The following is a 19,263-nucleotide window of genomic DNA, read 5'->3' on the forward strand; positions in this document are numbered from 1 at the left end:
AATTAGCATACAAATGGCGGGAACTCTTTGCAACGAGCATTTCTGTGCTGCAACAAAGAAATGCACCCTGCAAAGAAAGCTTCAAATTGGTGGGAAATTCTCCTTTGCACCGGGGTTCTCTTTTGCAGCAGAAAACTCCACCATGCAAAGAAGCTGCAATTTAGCGGGAACAATTTAACAGTGCCGAAGCACACAAAAACAAAAATCACACCCTTTGGGTTGTGACAACCCTAACATCTATGAACCGGTCCATGGTCCAGATTGGGCCCACAGACTGGCCCTGCATATCTGTGACTGGTCCTATGTGCAGCGCACACACCAGCTCCTGCCCTGTATGTCACATGCAGCCCATGCTTTGTTGGCCCTGTGCACTGGATGTAATGCACAGGGCCAGTCCTTGGGCCCAGTCCAGTCCATGGGCCACATCTTTGACATCCTGGTCTAATAAATCCAAGATACAAGCTTCTGAAAAAACCAGTTCATGTATGTCCAGCAGAGGTTTGTTAGTCTGGCAGTTAAATTACCTACTATTCATATGTCCTGTGCTCACTCCAGCTTGTTATAACTTACATGTTACCTGGCCTGCATTATTATCATCCTCACAGCAGTTGACCATACTCAGTCCCAGGACTTGGTGCTGGGAAGGACTATTCCTGATTACCAAAAGTTGGCTTGGGGGTAGGCAGAGGAATTCATAACAAGGAATATCTCTGCTATCACAGTGTTCCTCCTTAGTGCTTAAGACAAGATAGAAATGGCCTGACTGGCATGCAGAGGAGTGAAGAGCAGGAACAGATTCATGGGGCAGGAGATAAGAACAGGAAAAGATGACAACAGGATTAGAGGGAAGCAGGGGAAATAAGGAGAAAGAAAGGAATTGGGTGTTGGGGAGCAGCAGGGAAGATTGATAGGAAGGTTGGGTGGCTCAGGGCCCAGGAGTGGAATAGTCTGCAACCATTACTTAACACTCTTGCAGGATTTAATTGAATCTTACTCCTGAGTCATCTGTCCTTATTTCTACCAGAGTTGTGAAACAAGGATAGGACACAATTTTTTAAAAGTAAAATAACATGGTTTTAATATTTTCTTTAAACAAATACATTTAATTTAAAATTTTGACGACTGACGCTAAGACCTAAATTTAGTAAAATCTATTAGAGTAATGTAAATAAAATAACATATTTTAAAATTTGTTGTCAGATATTAAATAAAGTCAAATTACTGAACTGATAGAAGTTGCTGCCTAAGAATTCTACCCAGAACTGTCTAAAACGGGTGTCAAAGATGTAGCCCGGATCTAGTCTGAAGCCTACAGGCTCCTAGGTTGGTGAGGTCTGCCACTGAATTCCCAGCTACAGAGCCTTGTTGGGGACTTGTCATTGGGGGAGCAGGGGAGTGACAGCTCTGGTAACCCCAGTGTTACCACCCCCATTTGCCCTGCTGCTGCTGCTGGGTCCAGATCCAGCCTACAAGACTCTTGCCATCTGTATTGAGCTGGTGAGGAGCCCTTTGGTCCAGATCCAGCCTGGGGGCCCAGGTAAGTTTGATATCCCTGGTCTTGGTCTATATGTTTGACAGCATGAGCCTTTTATGCATTTACAGAAAGAATATTTTTTTAATTGCAAGTTATTCAAATAATTCTGTGAATAATTTGATCAAATCTGAGCATCGATTGGGAGATGGAAAAAGGATGAAAATTTATTTTCCTTTTTTGGGTTTATGAGTAAAAACCAGGTGTGAGGGGCTATCAACCAGTTCTAAAATGAGGGGGAGGGGGACCAGAAATAAAGAAGAAATATCTGAAAAAATGTATATTAAGCTGTGTATCTTAAATCAATTGTTTCAATATAATGCATCCCCATTGTTAGCAAAAAGCACACAATTGAGCTTAAAGAACATATTTAATTGCAAATCAGTAACTTAATGGTTATCAACCAAGAGAATTAACCAGATTAAAATTGGTGATTAAAATTACTTTGATTTATATCAGTTCACCCTGTCCAAACCATATTGACAAAAACATGTCTATCTCTGTACTAGCAGATTTGGACTGTAGATGATATCAGGCATTTACTATTATGAGTTTACTACATTGGCTGTAGTGTCTGAGGACTTGTACTTAAAAGATCCTGGCCTGCTGAGTATTCATGTGGGGAGTCTGGATCTATGTGATAAACCATTTATAATTATGGTTTATGGTTTTACAGCACTCAAAACATTCTGTCTTGAAGGCAACATTAAAGGAATGTTAAAATACATCTCAAATCAAGGTTGCTTCTAAAGCCTTAATATGGCCCCCTTACACAGATGCATTAAGGCAGTGGTTCTCAACCTATTTGCCACAGTGGGCCACAGCTCTCAATGTGTTATGTGGGCTGCACCCACACAACTTACTTCCTGTGTATCCATTTAACAAGAGGTCACATGAGCCACAGCAGTGTGCTGATTGGGCTGTAGGTTAAGAACCACTGCATTAAGGTATTTATTTACGTGATCTCTCACTTATTTTTGCCAGGCACACTGAGTCCCTTTTTTCACCACTCCCCTCCCCCTCCACTACCCATGAGACTGGAAAGCAATGAAAAACCCAGCATTTTCAAAGTTGGCTTTTGACTGAGTGTTCTTCATTATCCTGGTGCTCAACAAGAGACGTGTTTGTCCAGATTTCCAAATATATAAAGAACTTGCTGTAGCAGAATATCAGTGGCAGTTTTAGTTGGAACATACGTTTTGTTATAGAGTACTAAGTACTTTGAAAATCCAGGCTCTAGGCTTCTCAAGTTAGACATAAAAATCAGTGAACGCTTGATAATATTGATTTTTGACTTCTGTGCCTCAATTTTAAAATAAGGACTATGGTCATTTATAGACATGCTCCCAGGAGGTGGGGGGAGGGTGCTTATATTAGTGAGCCACACTAATTAAAAGTGCCTGAGTGTCACGTGTATCAGCATCCCCGCACTGAAAAATGGTGGTGGTGCGCTGTGAACTAAACCTTATCAAGTGAGCTTTAATTTAAAGAGCCCCGCCTTTTTTTTTTAGAGGAGGGATGCTGATACACATGACATTGGAGGCTGCTGGAGCGTGTTAATTTCCGTGCTCCGATGTACTGGATTTATAGCACATTGGAACAGCCTAGCTGCATGTCTACAGGAGCCCTAGAATTCTAGTTAATCTCATAAGGGTGTTGTGAAGATAGATTTACTAAATTAGGATTTTGGGAACAGATAATCAAAGGTATTTAATTTCAGTGAGATGTTAGATGTCTAACTATCTTTGTGGATCTGATGCTATGATGAGAGCACCCTAGAAAAAAGTTTTGAGGAAAATTAATAATTCTCTAGTCTGTGCTAATGCAGTGGGAACTGGGGACTGCAGTATGCGTTCTAAGTGTTGGTAGGAAACCAAAAGCTTCCTATGGGTTCAAAGGGTAAGGAAGTCAGCAAGGTAATCTTCGTTACTAGGAGCCCCTAAATGGGTTTTGGGAATCAGCAAGGTAGTGAAGGAAGTCATCTGTGCTCTTTGAGACCTGCCTCCTCTGTCTTGGGAACCACAAGAGAGAGATGGGAGTTTCCTTCTCTCTTTCTCACTTTCAAGTCTTCTAGTTCTTCTTTACCACCATCATTCCTGCAAAACCTATGAGGGCTATAGGAATTTGATAGGAAAGGTGCTGCTTGGCTCTGCAGAAAATTTGTGATCCCAAGTACCCTCAGGAATTCACAGACGTTAGACTTCCTTTTTGAAGACTCCAAGAGTTCAGTATCAGGGCCTTTCTTCACAGCACTGGATGGAAATGGAAGGTATGATAACTGGGGGTGCCTATATACGTGCTCCAGGGGGGCATTTTAATTAGAGTGGCTCTTGGGAGCTGCTCTGATTAAAATGTCTGTAGCATCTCATGTATTCAGCATCCCATATTTAAATGGTGGCAGGGGCACTTTAATTAAAGCCCCTGCCTCCATTTTGAAATGTGGGTCCCTGAATACATGAGATGCTGCAGCACGGTGGAGCATTCTAATTAAAAAGTTCCAGCAGACTTGATTAATTGAGTCTACACCAACATGTTGTAATTGGAACTCATTGCGGCCTGTGTAAAAGTGTCCTGGAAGACTAAGGGGTTGTTAGACCTCCCTAGACTTTCTGGAGCTAAAACCAACAAAACTGCCTATCCTATGATTGATAGAAACTCCTGTCTGTAGAATGACTAAAGATCCTTTCCATGTATTTAGAGAAAAATCTTTATGATGAAGTCAAACTTGCCACATTTAGGCTGAGTTTGTGTTGCATCTCAAGAAATTTATTTATTTATGCAATTTATATGCTACTCAGGGCCGCTAACAGTAAGAGAACAGATCAACTTAAAGGGCGACTGAAACATCAAAAACACAGACCAGAGACCCACTAAACAACATCATGGCTCAGCTTTGCTAAGTACTTGCACAAATAGGAAGGTCTTGCAATGCTTCTGAAAAATGGTCTCAAGAGTAGCAGAGCTGAGGAGCAACTGCTGAGAATGACCTTCCATGGTTACTTGCCAGATTGACTTGATGTATTCATGGTATTTTCAGGAGTATAAAAAGACTACCTTGTGGTTGATAGAAAAAGAAAAAGGAAATGCAAACAGAGTTGTGCTCCTTAAAGGAACCCAAACTCCCTTAATATAGCTTTCAGAAAGATCCCCTCAGAAAATAAGATATTGCCTTATTCATTCCAAACAGGTTTCCTATAAATCTCCATATAGACAAGATTCACTTAATTATATAATGGCTGTGCCACTTAACAACAGTTTTAGTCATACAGCACACCTGTAAAAGACTTTTGCCAATTCCCTTTTTGATTAAGAGCATATCTAAGAGAAGAGTCTTTTATTCACTCATTAAGTGCCTAATCCTGCCAAATGCTGACAGAATACAATTGGGCATGTGAAATGGCTCAATCTCTTTAATGCAGCATGAGGACCAGTTTTTCAAGTGTCACTAAATACAAAGTTTCTTGGGTACAAATTTTGTATGGTCAGTTGGGTAATCAATCAACCTACTTGCACTAAAAATTAACCTGGTAACAAAGCAGCACTCTCGATATCAGATAAATGACCCTGAAACGAAGCTGGTTTTGTTTACTGCATGCCTTTAGTACTCCATATGCAAAAAAGGATGGTAGGAGTTGTTTGTTTGTTTGTTTCCTCAGGGCAAAATTACCATAGTTTTTATGCCTTATTTGAGAAGTTCAGTCTTCACTCTGTATTTCCTGCATTTCTTACCGTAACATTCTTGAAAGGTAATATGCAATCACACTTCATCTTGTACGTTTATTGGTTTGCAAATGATTTCATTGGAACCGAATGCAGTAAAGGAAAGAGAGTGATAAAATCAATGTCAACTTTTACCGTAGTGTATAATTACATACGACTTTCTTATGACCTGTCACTTTCTCCATGTAGACAGGCATAGCTGTAGTGGATCAACTATTTGGCTATAGTTGTGTTGGTATAACACCTCTATCTGAATACGATAGTCCCTAAAAAGGTGACATTATTCTGGAATAATTACTGCACATTGAGGATGGTTAAACTACATAAAACTTAGGTCACCATATTTTTGAATGAGAATATCCATACAAGGTCATTATACAAGGTAACGTGTGTTACCTTCATAACTTTAGTTTATTTGACTTAGCTTTGTGAGTACCTTTGTATAGACAGTCTCCTGGAGACAAGTAATCACTATGATAGCAGAATGTATGTCTGTTGATTATATTACCTTTATTGTAGACTATACGCCTCTACATTATTGCATTTCTGTATTCATTGATTTAAATAGTAGTTTTACTTTCATTTATGCAAATAGAAATGTATGCACAAGCCTTTGTGATCTTCATAGATGAATATCAATTGTTCAATTAAAAAGGGTATTTTTTCATGTGCTTTTTAAAAAATGAAATGGGCTCAGAAAATCCTATTTTACTTTTCGATAAGATTCAGTTGCCCTGTGTGTTAAGTGACAAAAGAAAGTTATCCTTTATTTTGATATCAGAACATGAAAATATGGAGTATTTTCCTCTCCAAATTACTTTCTCCCATCAGAGGATCAAGCTAAATTTTTAGCTTTAAGTCTTGCCCTGTTTTTAGGTTATTGAGAGGAATGAAATAAAACAATCCTGCAATGTTAGATTTAAGTACATGTTCAACAGCATCCCAACAAGTGGAGGCATCTGTAGCTTGGAGTGCTACATCGTGTACACACCCTATCTTCTCATTAGCATTATTCCTAAGAAACCATGTAAAAAGGACTTCAGATGTACACCTCTTTTAATTTTATTATCCTGTATCTGTAGACATAGTGGTCTAGTAACTGGTTCAAATAACTTCTGGGGAGGATAGCATAACCCCAACACTCTTTGATCTTTTGCCAGCCAGACCCAATACCCATATCTTCTATCTAGAATACCTTTCCTGTACAAATCCTGTTCTGGCCTTATACCTTTCTCTTCTCACCTTTTATTGTTTTATATGGGGAACAGGTTAGGAACCATATAGATACTTCTTTCCCCAAAACTCTGGAGGTAAAAAGCTAATCGGTAAGAGCTGCTTTCTTCATCTGGACTATTCCTTAGGGTATATTTTCTTTGTATCTGGTAGCAACAATACAGTTGGGTTGCTCCTGCAGCCAACTCTGAACAACGGAAGTCAGGTTATTCATAATTGCAAAGACTTCAGGATCTTGAATGGAACATCCCAATTTTCTAGCTGGAAGTGATCCACCCTCTGAAGGTTCTGTAGTTGAGGAGAGAATCCTTTTATCTGTAAATTCAGTTGTGAGTAGATTAGAACAGTAGCCATCTGGGGTGGATCCAGGTGGGTGCAGTGGTGCTGTAGCACCCTGCCCCCTTTCAATTCCTGATCCACTCAAAGTTTAAAACCACCTATTTGGCAGTAAGATCAGCATTTCTATTCAGGTAGCAGGGAGAGAGTTACTTGACTTCATGGCTGATTATAATCTATCTGATTCCTTCCAAATTCTTCATGTCACAGGTGTTAACAATCCTGTCTGTCCTTTTTAATGGTCCTGATGTTCCACTAATAAAGCTACCTTTCTTCTGCCGTTCTGCTGTTAGCTGCTCCTGGTACTGTAACTCCTGTTTCACTGCCGTGTAGAATGTTTTTAACTAGCCGAAAACATTAACTCAGGTGTGGAAACATTAATTCAGGAGAACTCGGGGGTGGAAATAACTTTCAGTGAAGCATTGGATGCACTGTCAAGATGCTCAAGAAGGCTAGATTTTTTTTGTTTATGAATCTGAAAAAGATATTTAATTCTAAAGACTGCAGGACTAATGAAACAACATATTTTGATTATTTTTGCCTAGTTGTGTTTATTGTAAGTGATCATACAGCAAATCAGTGTATATTCCAGTAAACAAATATAAAGATATATTTGTTTTTGTTCCACTCTTAAACTGAATAATACATCCATAGGCCTTTAGCATATTAGTAAAGCTTCTAGTTTATTTTTAACTGGATAACAATGTGTGTTGTGTTATATGTAATGATGCACCACACCATCTGCACTCCACTTTTCAAAATCCTAGATCCACCCATGTAGCCATCCATCAGTATCAAGCTACCACCCTGGATGAGTTTCTAACTAAGGTGAATTTGAAGGCTACAAAATATCCTTTCATAAGGGATCTGTTTGTAGTTGTAGAAAAAAGGATGTCCGGATATGTGGGGCTTTGGTAGATCAGAGAAAGTCTGGTGCTGTTGTGTTTTTGTTGTCTTGAGGATTTGGTTTTGCACTATACAATTAAAGTTTCAAAACTCAAATTCACATGCCAACCCCATCTCCATTTTAAAAATTTGCCCCTCCCCAATCTTTAGAGATATTGTATAATTAGACATGTAGAGTCCTGTTTTTTTTCAGAAAGTGAAGAAATAAAATTATTTTAAATCTCAATTATGTGTGTTAAGCTATTTCACTAAATGGCTTCCATACAGTGCTAGTGTCCTGACTATTCCGAAGATAATTTTTTTCACCATAAACTCTGATTGGAGTAATTAGATTTTGGATCACTGGGGTGTTGCTTTTAGCATTTTCAGGAACCATGTTTCTTGGTGCGTGTCCATAATTTCTGCCTCACTACTCTTAAAATTAGTATTTATTACATCAAGCATAATTATATTTAATATTTAAGCTAATTTCAAGTGATAATTTTGGCAAAGATTTTTATATTGTCTAATAAGTCAGTGATTTATCTTGTTATTTCAGTGCATATGCTATGAATAAGGCCACAGATTCCTTACATTATGTTTTGCATATCTTATCATGTGGTAGACTGTTTTTTTTTTTCCCCCAATAATAACAATAGTTGAATTTATTTTAATAAAACACTATTAAGAAGGATATAAACAAGCTGATTAGCATTTCTTGGCTCCATATTTGATTTGACATGGAAGAGCTTTCTTCAAGATAGTCTACCATTATTCCTGTTTTGCTGCCCTTTGACTTTTTCAAATATGCCTTTCTGTGCCCAAGCAATTCAGGGAATAAATTCTAAAAGTTCTGTAATATTTGCTTTCTTGCTGCATTTACTGACAAATTCAAAAAGGAAGGCACTAAAGGGACTGAAAATTCAAATAATTAAATTGAATAATTTTATTGATTTTTAGCACAGTTTATTCTATTTTAATGAAATACTGAAGTTATAAATGTATTTCTTCATTAGAAATGTTTAGTATTCTGTTCTGTTAAAGATTTTTTTTTCCATTTCCAGCTGATAGGCTGTTTGTCAAACAATATTGTGTTCTGAATTTCTCCTTGTTGGTTCATAGGTCTGTATCTTCTGTGGAACAATGACCCTGGAATTCAATCTGCTGGAATAAGACAATGACCTCTACTACCAGATGAAAGCAAAGGGTGAGCAGCTTCCTTACAGCTGATACCATGTTAATTCACTATTAGCGAATAGTATGAAATGGAGGCTAATCCTATTCTTTTTTAATACATAGTGAAGTCTGTTCTAGATATTTCTTCTGCTCAAGGCAAGCTTATTGTTTTTCTTCCTTCTGTACCTGAAAACAAAAATGGATGGCTGTATAGAAAACACTAGAAATTTGGTAAATAAGAACATACAAACCATGCTGGATAAGATCATTGGACCACTTCTGCCTCAAACTGTGGCCAAAACTTAATGCTTCAGAGGAGAGAGGTGTTTAAAAAGTCCTATAAGGTACAGTTAGGCACTAACAAGTCCCTTGGGGTAGTTTCTTTGTAACCTCATATAATTAATGGTAGGGTAATACTCTGAAGCAGGAGAATTTATAGACCTTACACATGTCTGTCTTTTGCTTATGTAGATACGGATAACACTGACAGATATATCTGTACAGTACATTATACTGTTCTTTTTTTCCCCCCTTTTATCCTAGGCTGTCTGTTATGTCTTATGTGAATGAATCCAACAAATTTCTTATATTGTGTGTTAAATAGCAGTGGGTGTCCCTCTGGTCTTTTATTATGAGAAGGAAGTAAAATCTCATGCCTCTTTCAGCTCGCCTCTTCTACACCTACTTGCTGTACTACAGGGCCGTTTTTTATTTGTACAGGGAAGTCCTTCTATACCTCTAACCATTATGTTGCCATCCTCTATCTCTGTTACAGCCTTTTCTTGATATGGTTATATTTCACGACCAGAATTGAACAATGGACTCCTGGTGAACTAGTACAATCAATTTATATCAAAGTCACTTTTAATATATTATCTTTTTTTAGTAATAAAAACTAACATCATCTGTTTTTTACCATCACTACATACTGATCAGATACATGTTTTAGTTGTCCTTAGTGATGCCTCAATGTTTCCTGAGTTTCAGCTAGTTTAGAAATCACTTATGTGCCTCCTTAGTTCAAATTTTTCTCTTAAGTTTGCATTTCCTTCCCGTTGTCTACAGTAAACTTCTTATGTCTCTGTCTCACCTGACAGCCTTAACTTCCCCTACTATAGCAAAAATCAGAAATAGTCTCTTGAGAAGGGAGGGACCCTGAAAGAGTATCTTTTCATTCCTCCCCAGTCACTGGTGGGAGGAAGGTGTTGGAATCCTTCACCTTGATAGAACAGTCTGCAAATCTGCCCCAAATTCTGCACGAATATCCAAACACGGAGGGCCTCTTCTGTGAAGATATGATATAAGGGGTGGGGACATTCAGATCTATATTGGGATCCCTAAATCAAGAAAATGACAGTGAAAAACTAGTTCAAATATTTTATCCGTCTTCTTCCCATTTTAATTATCACTGTACTGTTCACATCTTTTTCTGGGCATGGAATGAATGAATGAATGTATGAATTTACATCAGTCTGAGCAAGGTGTCTTATTCACCTTGTTGTTAGCCTCTTTACCTGTTGAAGAGTGTTCATTTATTCCTTTCTTTTTGTTCTTTATCTTTGAACTAATTTCTAGCCAAGAGCAGAAGTTCAAATCTCTCTGTCACAACATGGTTTCCTTAACAACCTTCTATGAGGGACCTCTTGAACTTTAACAAATGTATTAAACTTTTACTTGTTTTGCTTTTTCCATTTATTTGACTTGTTCAATGATTCTATTAGATCAGAGAGGACAGTTTCATTTTAGAACTGGGCTGCTTTGTCCTTCTTATATCACAATTAGGGAAGACCTGCAAGCAGCCTGTACCAGTGGGGAAAATGGAAGAGTTGCTTTCAATACAATTTTCACTCTTTATAAATGAAGACACCTCTGTGGTTCCCCAAATGCAAGCTATTAAACAAGATAGCGCAAGAGGAACCTGAAGATGTGATGAGACCCTGAGTAAGGTGCATCCTTTCAGTACTTAAAAGTGAACATATTTGGTGGGTTTTTAAATTTATTACTGGTACTATGATGAATACTATCATAAGATTGTTTTGTCCTTATCAAGTACCTCAGTACAGTGACAAAATAATTCTATTGTACATTTACCCAGTAAGTGTATACTTTCTTTTCCTGCCTCTCCCCATTTTGTAACTTATGTAGTGGAGAAAGGTAGTAGTATTTTGGAATGTGAAAGAAATAGATCATTCATAGAGATGAAGTGACAGTTAACTAATACTATAAAAATGCTTTAAGCTAAATATACTCCTTTTGGTAAAGATAAGGGACAGTGGGATTTAAATATTCAAACCAAGACAGATATAGCAAGAGCTTTGAAATGTTCTCCATTTCATTTGATTCCATCATACCAAGAAATAAAAGTGTATAATAACACTGACGCAGTAATTGGCACTTAATATGTTCAGGTTAGAAGCCTCATAAGGAAATGAAAAACATCTTGTTGATCTAATTCCCAAGAAAATAAATGAAAATTGGCTTATGAAGCCCTAAGTTAGATACTTTAGTTTCATTATTTTTTTCCATTTTATGTTTTATTGGATTTTCTTACAGTGGTAGTATAAAATGTAAACCACTTATTGAATCTTGTTGTATTATAAATAGAAGGAAAGCATAAGAACAAATTAAAGGATTTTTGAACAGAGATTAATTTTTATAGGCCCAAATAAAGATAATTTAATCATATTTCCACATATTAACCACAACAGATGGTAAATGTTGTCCTTTGCAATTTACTGAAGTGACCTTGGGTTAGCTGGGGGGAGTGTTATTTGTTTGATTTGTTTTTGTATGTATGCAAAATCTTTTTCTATGCCAGGGCACTATGGAAAGATTATTTTTTAAAACAATCTAATCTTAGACATTGAGCGCAAAGGCATTTTTTGCAGCGTTCAGAAGAAAATGTGTAATTGGTGTAAACTTTGACCTAATTTGCTTTCATTCCATAGAAGTCTGTTCAGCAGTCCTTCTTTGCACAGTTCGCCCATTAATAGTAGTGGAAGGTATGCAAAAATTTGAAGGAGACTAAAACTCTAGAAAAATACGCACATTTTTGTGTGAAATGCATTTGTATTAATATTTAGTTCAGGGATGGGCAAAATGGTGTATCCGGCAGGTGGGTTTCCATTTCCCAGCAGCCCCTACGTGCGTTGTTCTGGATGGTTTCCATGGAGACCCCAGGAGCAGCAGAGCCTTGACAGCATGGGGCCAGGGTCTCCTGGGGCCCATCTCTCCTAGGGTCTCCATGGAAACCAGTCAGAGCAATGCAGGCAGGGGCTTCTGGGAAATGGAGCTTGTTGTGGGCCTGATCTAGCCCATTGGCCTGACTTTGCCCACCCTGGTATAGTGCCAGAGCTGGCAGACACTTTTTGCAGCCATATCAAAGAAATTAAATAGTAAAACTTCATCTAGTAAAATAAAGTTATTTGTTGGTGCTTTTGCAGAATATGGGTATGTTCTACATCCTGAAGAGATTAGTCTAAGTTCAGGTAAATGCAAGGCATTAATATTACAGTATTTCTGAGAGAGCAAGTTAGAGGGCTACTCATGATGAACAGTTTCATAATTAGCTGGATTTATTTGCAGAAGGGCAAAAAGGGCATTCATCAGCTGAGGTCAGGAATGCCTCAGGTGTGGTTACCAGCATTTTAGAAGGCAGAGAAATCTGAAGAGAAGAAAGAAGAAATGAGGGAAGAAGTTGGGAAAAGTATAGGAATTTGAGTATGGTGAAAGAAATGAGAGCCGAAATGTAAGTGGAAGAAAGACTTTTCTAGAGCATTATATGTGAAGACAAGAAGCATCAATTTGTTGCACCAAGCAATGGAAAGGATTGTGACATTTCCAAAAAAGAGTTGGTGGGTGAAATGGAGATGGCATTAAGTACATTGGAATTATATAAATAGGAAAATTGAGAAGTGGTGAGCACAGATTTTTGAAATTCTCAAGAATGAGAGATGATCTGGTGTGGCAAGTTGGAACAATAGTGAAAATGAAGAGGAAGAAATAATGGGAATTATGAGGACTGGTTATATGAAGAGGCCAGTGAATACTGACTTTGGAGTTCGCAAACATGGCTAATGAAACTAGGAAGGTATAAAAGCAAAGATCAGTTCTAATCTGAGAGTTCTGAAGTTTGAGGTGATAGTATGACACCAAAGAATTTCCTTGGAGTAGCTGGGAATGAGAAACTGAACTGATATAGAGGGCCATTAAACCACATTGAAGCTCAGTAAAACAGAAAGATTTCTTCTTTCAAAAAATTATTATGTATTTTAAGTTTGTAATCTTTATAAGCATTTTCTAAGATCTTTAGATAAATGATATGTTATAGTAGTGTATTTTGCAATTGATGGGTGCATCCAGATGAGCGCACACATGCCTCTTGCAGCATCCCAAACCAGTTTGAGATGCTGCCAGAGGCACAGTGTGAATGAAAATATGTTCTCCACACTGCATATTTGTAGCACAGGCTCAAATACGATACCTGAATATCCAGGTATAAAAAAATACCTTGGTGGGGGGAAGGGGGGGCAGGTTACCTGAGGTAACTGGGAAGCTGGTCCTCTCGAAAGAGGCTCTTGTTTCTGGCCAGAGTATCTCTGTGCTGCTGCCCCAGCACGTGGGGCACACACCCTTAGCATGCTGTGGCAAGCAGAAGGGCAGCAAGGATAGGGATCCAGGTGCTGTCAGGGGGTAAGGAGGGACTGTGGCAGAGGGGGAGATTGTGCAGGGGAGAGGGCTTTGCTTGTGTGGGGGGACTGTGGGAGGGGGGGCTAGGCAGGGGGTGTGGGTCCCTTGCAGGGCATACAGCCTCCTTTCCACCCCCCCCGCAGCAGCGGCCTTGGGGTGCTCAGGGCCCACTGCTGTCAGAGCCCCTTCCCCCACAGCATGGCACAGCTCCAGTCGCCTCAGAACTGGCACTGCCTGTGCTGCTTGTCACGGGTGTGTTGCCATGCGACTTTCTAGAGCCTCAGGCTGTTTGCACTGTCACCGGGGGGTGCATTAACTTGTGGGGACCATGTGCCAGGCCAGTTCCTGCATGCACAGGCCCTGTGCGCTGCCAGGCTGGACTGGTTCCATGGAGGCAGGACCTAGCCCGACATGACACGTGGTCCCCATGAGTGGCACTGCCCCCTGGGTGACAGTGCAACTGGCATGGGACTGCAGAAAGGCGCACAATCTTGCGCCATGCTGAGTCAGGCCACACCTGCCATAGGCTGCACAGGCGACACCGGCTCTGAAGCAATCGGGGTCACACTGTGCCATTGGGCAGCTCCAACAGCAGTGGGCCCTGAGTGCCCCACGGTTGCTGCTGCTGCAGGGGTGAGCTGTGGGCCCTGTGGAGAGGGGGCTGGGGCCCTGCAGGGAGGAGCTGCCCTCGTGGCCACTTGGGGCGAGGAGGACATGCATTGACAGTTAAGCAGGCCACAACACTGAGAACATCTTCCAGGCGATAGATGCCCAGATGGCAGGGTGACGACACACATGGCAGTAGTGCTGCACAAAGACCAACTATGCAACCACAGCCCAGATGTGAAGATGCCACTGCAGCTGGCCCAGATGTGAAGATGCCACTGCTATGGCCATGCAGTCCCCATCTTGGTCTGGCAGGCACGCAGCCTTGGGGCCACATGTTTTTGCATGTAGCAGCAGGTCATATCCAGGCAGCAGTTCCCACTGCCAGACTGCTGCAGTGGGTAGAGGTTGCAGGGAATTATCAGTTAAGGCTGCTTCAGCTGGCACAAGAGGTAGTGTCCCTTTGTCAGGGCAGCTTTTCATATTGCTGGGGCCAGCACAGGTGCTGGCCTCAGGCTCTAGCTCCACCTGGCTGCAGATTCAGGAGGAGCTGGTCAGAGTTATTTTGCCCTAAGTGGCACAACTTGCCTCGCACCAAAGTGCATGTCCAGGCATGTGCACCGAGACAAAAATCCCTGGCTCTAATTTGTGCTGCTCCTATTTGAACTGCTGCAGGTGCATGTGCCTGCACATGTGGACATGTCTGGTGTATTCAGAATACTTTTGATTTACTTTCATCTTTTTTAATTTTTTTGAATGGTGACATAGGATCTTAGAAAAATAGGGCTGGAAGGGACCTCACAAGGTCATTTAAGTCCAGCCCAGTGGTCAAGGCAGGATCATCCCTGACTAAACCATCCCAGCCAAGCATTTATCGGATCTGCTTTTTAATTCTCAAGGACAGGGAATCTAGAGTTTCCGTAGTTAGCCTGTACCAGTGCTTGACCACCCTCATAGTCAGGAAGTTCTTCCTAATCTTCAACCTAAATTTCCTCTGCTGCAGTTTGAGGCCATTACTCATATCGTTTCTCTGTGGCTGTAGGATACAGGACTATCTCCAACCTCTCTCTAATTTCCCTTCTAGTATTTGAAGACTGGTATCAAATCCTCCTAGGTCTTCTCTTCTCCAAACTAAATAACCCTAGTTCTTTCAGCCTTTCCTCACAGGTCTTGACTCCCAGTCCCTTAATAATTCTTGTTGCTTCGTGCTGGATTCTTTCCAAGCTGTCTACACCCTTCTTGAAGTGTTGGGCCCAAAACTAGTCACAGTGCTCTAGGTGAGGTCTCACCAGTGCTGAATAGAGTAGAAAAACTGCTTCCCTTGATTTGCAAGTGACATTCCTGTTAATAGAACTCAGCATGCAGTTGCCTTCTCTCTCTCACTTTCTTTTCTTGCACAAAAAAAGGTACACTACACTGTTGGCTTATATTCACCTTATGGCACCCAGAGGTCTTCCTCTGCAGTACTGCCCAGCCAGTCATTCATCCAGTCTGTTTTTGTCCATGCAATTAGTCTGTCCCAAGTACAGGACTTTGCACTTTTCCTTTTGGGTCTCCAGTGGACCATTTCTCCAACCTGTTCAGGTCATTTGGTATCTCGGCTCTAATCTCCAAAATATCTACAACTCCCCCCAACATGGTGTTATCTACAAATTGTAAAGCGTTCACTCAATATCATCATCTAGATTATTAAATAAAATATTAAACAATACTAGACCCAGAACAGACCCCTGGGGAATCACTTGATACTTCCTCCCAACTAGACATTGAGCTATTGATAACTGCTTATTGAACACAATGATCCAATCAGTTTTTTATCCACCAGGAAATGTGTATTTCTCATGGGTAAATGAGAAAGGTTTTTTCCCTCTTAGAAAAACTGTGTTAAAGGAATTATGTTAATTTCTGCCTCATACTTCTCTGTGTAGACTAATAAGAATGCAAGGCTGCATTAAAAGTATCTTTGAAACTTTTTTTGAGAAGCTGCATCTTATTGAGATATGAGCCAAGAAGAGTGTTGGTCTATGGATTAAATAAATTAGGTCTACAATCATAAATTCCAGAAACTCACTATCTGCTCTTGGGAGGTTTTAACGTAGAATGGCATAGTTTCTACCAGGCTATTCTTTTGATATTCCCTCTTGGATACTTTGCAAGAATACCTATTCTTATTAGACGTCTGCTGACTTCAAATTACGACTACAAAATGTTTTAATTAAAGTACTCATTGATGATGACTTAAAGAATTTAGAAATGTGAATACACCCTCTTCCCCCCCCCAACCCATTTTCCACAAGAAATGTTATAATTCTAAAAAGAATGCTTTGGTTCAGGTGTGTTTTAAACTACCTTGAGCCCTCAGCTGGATCTGGGTCCATCTGTGGAAGCATGGCACCGAGCTACAGGGATCAATGAGCTGAAATTCATCAGGGGGTTGTGACCCCACTTTCCCTGCTAGCATTTGTCCCTCCCCGAATTCCCAGTCCTTCTAGTAGCAGGTCAGATACCTGTGCTCTTGCTCAACCACAAGATTTTTTAGATTGAGCTTGAATTAGAAATTACTGTGTGAAATTCTGTGGTCTATATTAGACAGGCGGTTGGATTCAGATCATAAGAGTCTTTTGACCTTAACCTGTGAATATTTACAGTAATTTCCCTTTGTGAGAGAGGCCTCCCATTGGGTGCTTATACACATGTTGTGGGGTTTAGTCCTTAGGGTTGCATTCTGTGCCCCCTAAATTGAAACTGTTTTTAATGGAAACCCATGGTTTCAATTTAGGGGTTTCCATCACTATTATGGCAAGGTGCCTGCCCAGAGCCTGGGGGGCAAGCTGGCGGTGGGCTGAGCAGCCCCTGAGCTGCAGGGGCCTTGGTCCTTCCCTCTGCAGCAGCAGTGCCCCCGCCCAGGGTCAGCCAGGCGGGCTGCTAACGAGCTGGGTGCTTCCCCAGCTTAGAAGTAGTACCTGACCCTATCTAACTCTTCCCTGACCCAGAACTGTGGCAGCACCTTGCCCGCTAGCAGCCCTTCTAGGTGGCCCTCGGGGGTGCTGCCACCACGGAGTAAAGGAGCAGGACCCCTCAGCTCAGGGGCTGTTTGTCCCACCTGCAGCTCACCCCAGCCACGGGAGAGGCGGCAGGCTCCTCTGGGAAAAAGAGGGAAAAAAAGATTGGCCCCCCTCACTGTTTCTTCCTTCCACAGCCACCTGCTGAAGGCAGAAGTGGTGAGGGGCCTGATCCTTTTTTGCTGCAGAGCCTGCCCACCTCTTCTGAGACTGTGGGGGGCAAACTGACTAATAGCTGCAACACATCATTGCAAACTCATTTAAAACCCCCAAAATTCCTGTACGTGTACAGTGTGATGCCATTAAGCCACAAAAAGTGATATTTTCATCACATGTACATGGTAATGGTGTCATATGTACAAGTGCCCATTATGTCAGGTGCTTTTTAAACCAAAACAGGGAATATGCTTCTCCTGAAGAGGTATGACTTATGTGATATGAAAACCCTTCAGTGAAGTGGCATATGTATTAGATAGTTTGCAGAATGGTTTATTTCCTGATTTGAAATATTCCATTTTGGACTGTTTTAACCTGTTTAAAAAAATCAGATTTGTAAAACAAGAAATAACTGGTCACAGAGGGAAAAGGGTTGTGACAAGAGCCTCATCTGGTATAAATTGCCATAGGTCCAAGTCCTACAATACTGGTGTCAAGTGGAAAGGCACATTGGGAGAAAAGGACTTTGAAGAAATACTTGGATAGGTGTAAGGGATGTACTTGGTAGCCGTGTTGGTCTGAGACAAAAAGACATACAAAAACTAGAACTCTTGGTTCCAAAATGATACCTTTTATTAGACCAACTGGAAAATGGCAAGAAAATTGTCCTTTTTCTTGCCATTTTCCAGTTGGTCTAATAAAAGGTATCATTTTGGAACCAAGAGTTCTAGTTTTTGTATGTCTTTTTGGATAGGTGTAAACTGTTTCAGGCATAACCCATCCTTGATAGTTTGTGTATCAGTTTCTTGGTAGGACTTCTGAGTGCTACTGTAGTATTTGACATCAATGGAAGACACATGCATCTTGTACCTAATGATTGAGAACCTGCTGACAAAATAAAATGAAGTCTTTAGCAGAGGTGTAATTGCTAAGGTTTGCACCCTAGGCCAGCGTTCCCCTTCTGCACACTGCTCCTCTACCCTAGAACTGCGTCTCTGCTGTGTCCAAGCTGCCTGCTGCTGTCCCAGCCCTTCTTGCTGTGTGCCAAGGGATGCTCTATCATTCTTGCAACCCCTTCACTGCAGTTGTTACAGCTGATTCATGTTGCCTCCAACTGCCACCAAAGTTGGCAGCATGAGAAGTGGAAACTATAGTAAGGGGTCATGAGAGATACAGCAGGAAGAGCTAAGGGGCAGCAGGTGACACAGCAGGGATGCAGTCCAGGGATAGTGGAATGCCCAAGGCAAGTTGTGCCTCTGCAAGCAGAAGGAACCTGGGGTACTTTCTCTAGATTAGTGTCTGGGTTAATGCTACTGGTCTTTAGTATCATGGATGAATTCTCACTTATGGTAGAACTAGTAACATGATATACACTTTGATTTGAGAGCTTAGGTTCCATTTTTCAAAACTGATTTAGGGTCACATTAAAGTTACTTACACACATGCGTGCCCTGTGTGCGCTTTTCAGAAGTGGTAAAATAAGTTAGGCACCTAACTCCCATTGACAGCATAAGGGAAGGAGATGCCTACTGCAGATTTTAAATGCCAATGGGAATACTATTTTCAAAAGCAGCTAAGTACCTTTCAAAAAAAGTCTTAAGAGCCTAGGTTGCTAAATCATTTTTGAAAAAGGGACATAAATTGCTAGGTTACTTAGTTCACGTTTTTGAAGATTTTGATGATATTTAGCAATTTTCCACTCTGTGTTGCATAGTGACGCCAAAAGTGATTTGAGATGAAGGCTTTTAAATGCCTGAAGTCACCTTTTGAAGATGGTGACTTCACCTTTAAGCTCCTGATTTGGGTTTTTTTTTAAACTTTATAGTTGGAATTTGTCACAGACACAGTATTATTTGGATTGCAGGAATG

General features: G+C 40.6%; 1 protein-coding gene across 1 annotated transcript in view; it reads left to right on the forward strand.

Annotated features, from left to right (window-relative positions):
- Nucleotides 1–8,816: 8,816 nt before the first annotated feature.
- LOC102385553 (homeobox protein PKNOX1-like) overlaps nucleotides 8,817–19,263 on the forward strand; it is a gene marked incomplete at its 3' end in the record, with an annotated part of 15,591 nt that continues 5,144 nt past the window's right edge. The window contains exon 1 of the mRNA XM_014525319.2: nucleotides 8,817–8,912. The remainder of the gene's footprint in view (nucleotides 8,913–19,263) is intronic.

This window comes from Alligator sinensis, unplaced genomic scaffold (assembly GCF_000455745.1).
Source record: "Alligator sinensis unplaced genomic scaffold, ASM45574v1 scaffold643_1, whole genome shotgun sequence".
NCBI lineage: Eukaryota > Metazoa > Chordata > Crocodylia > Alligatoridae > Alligator > Alligator sinensis.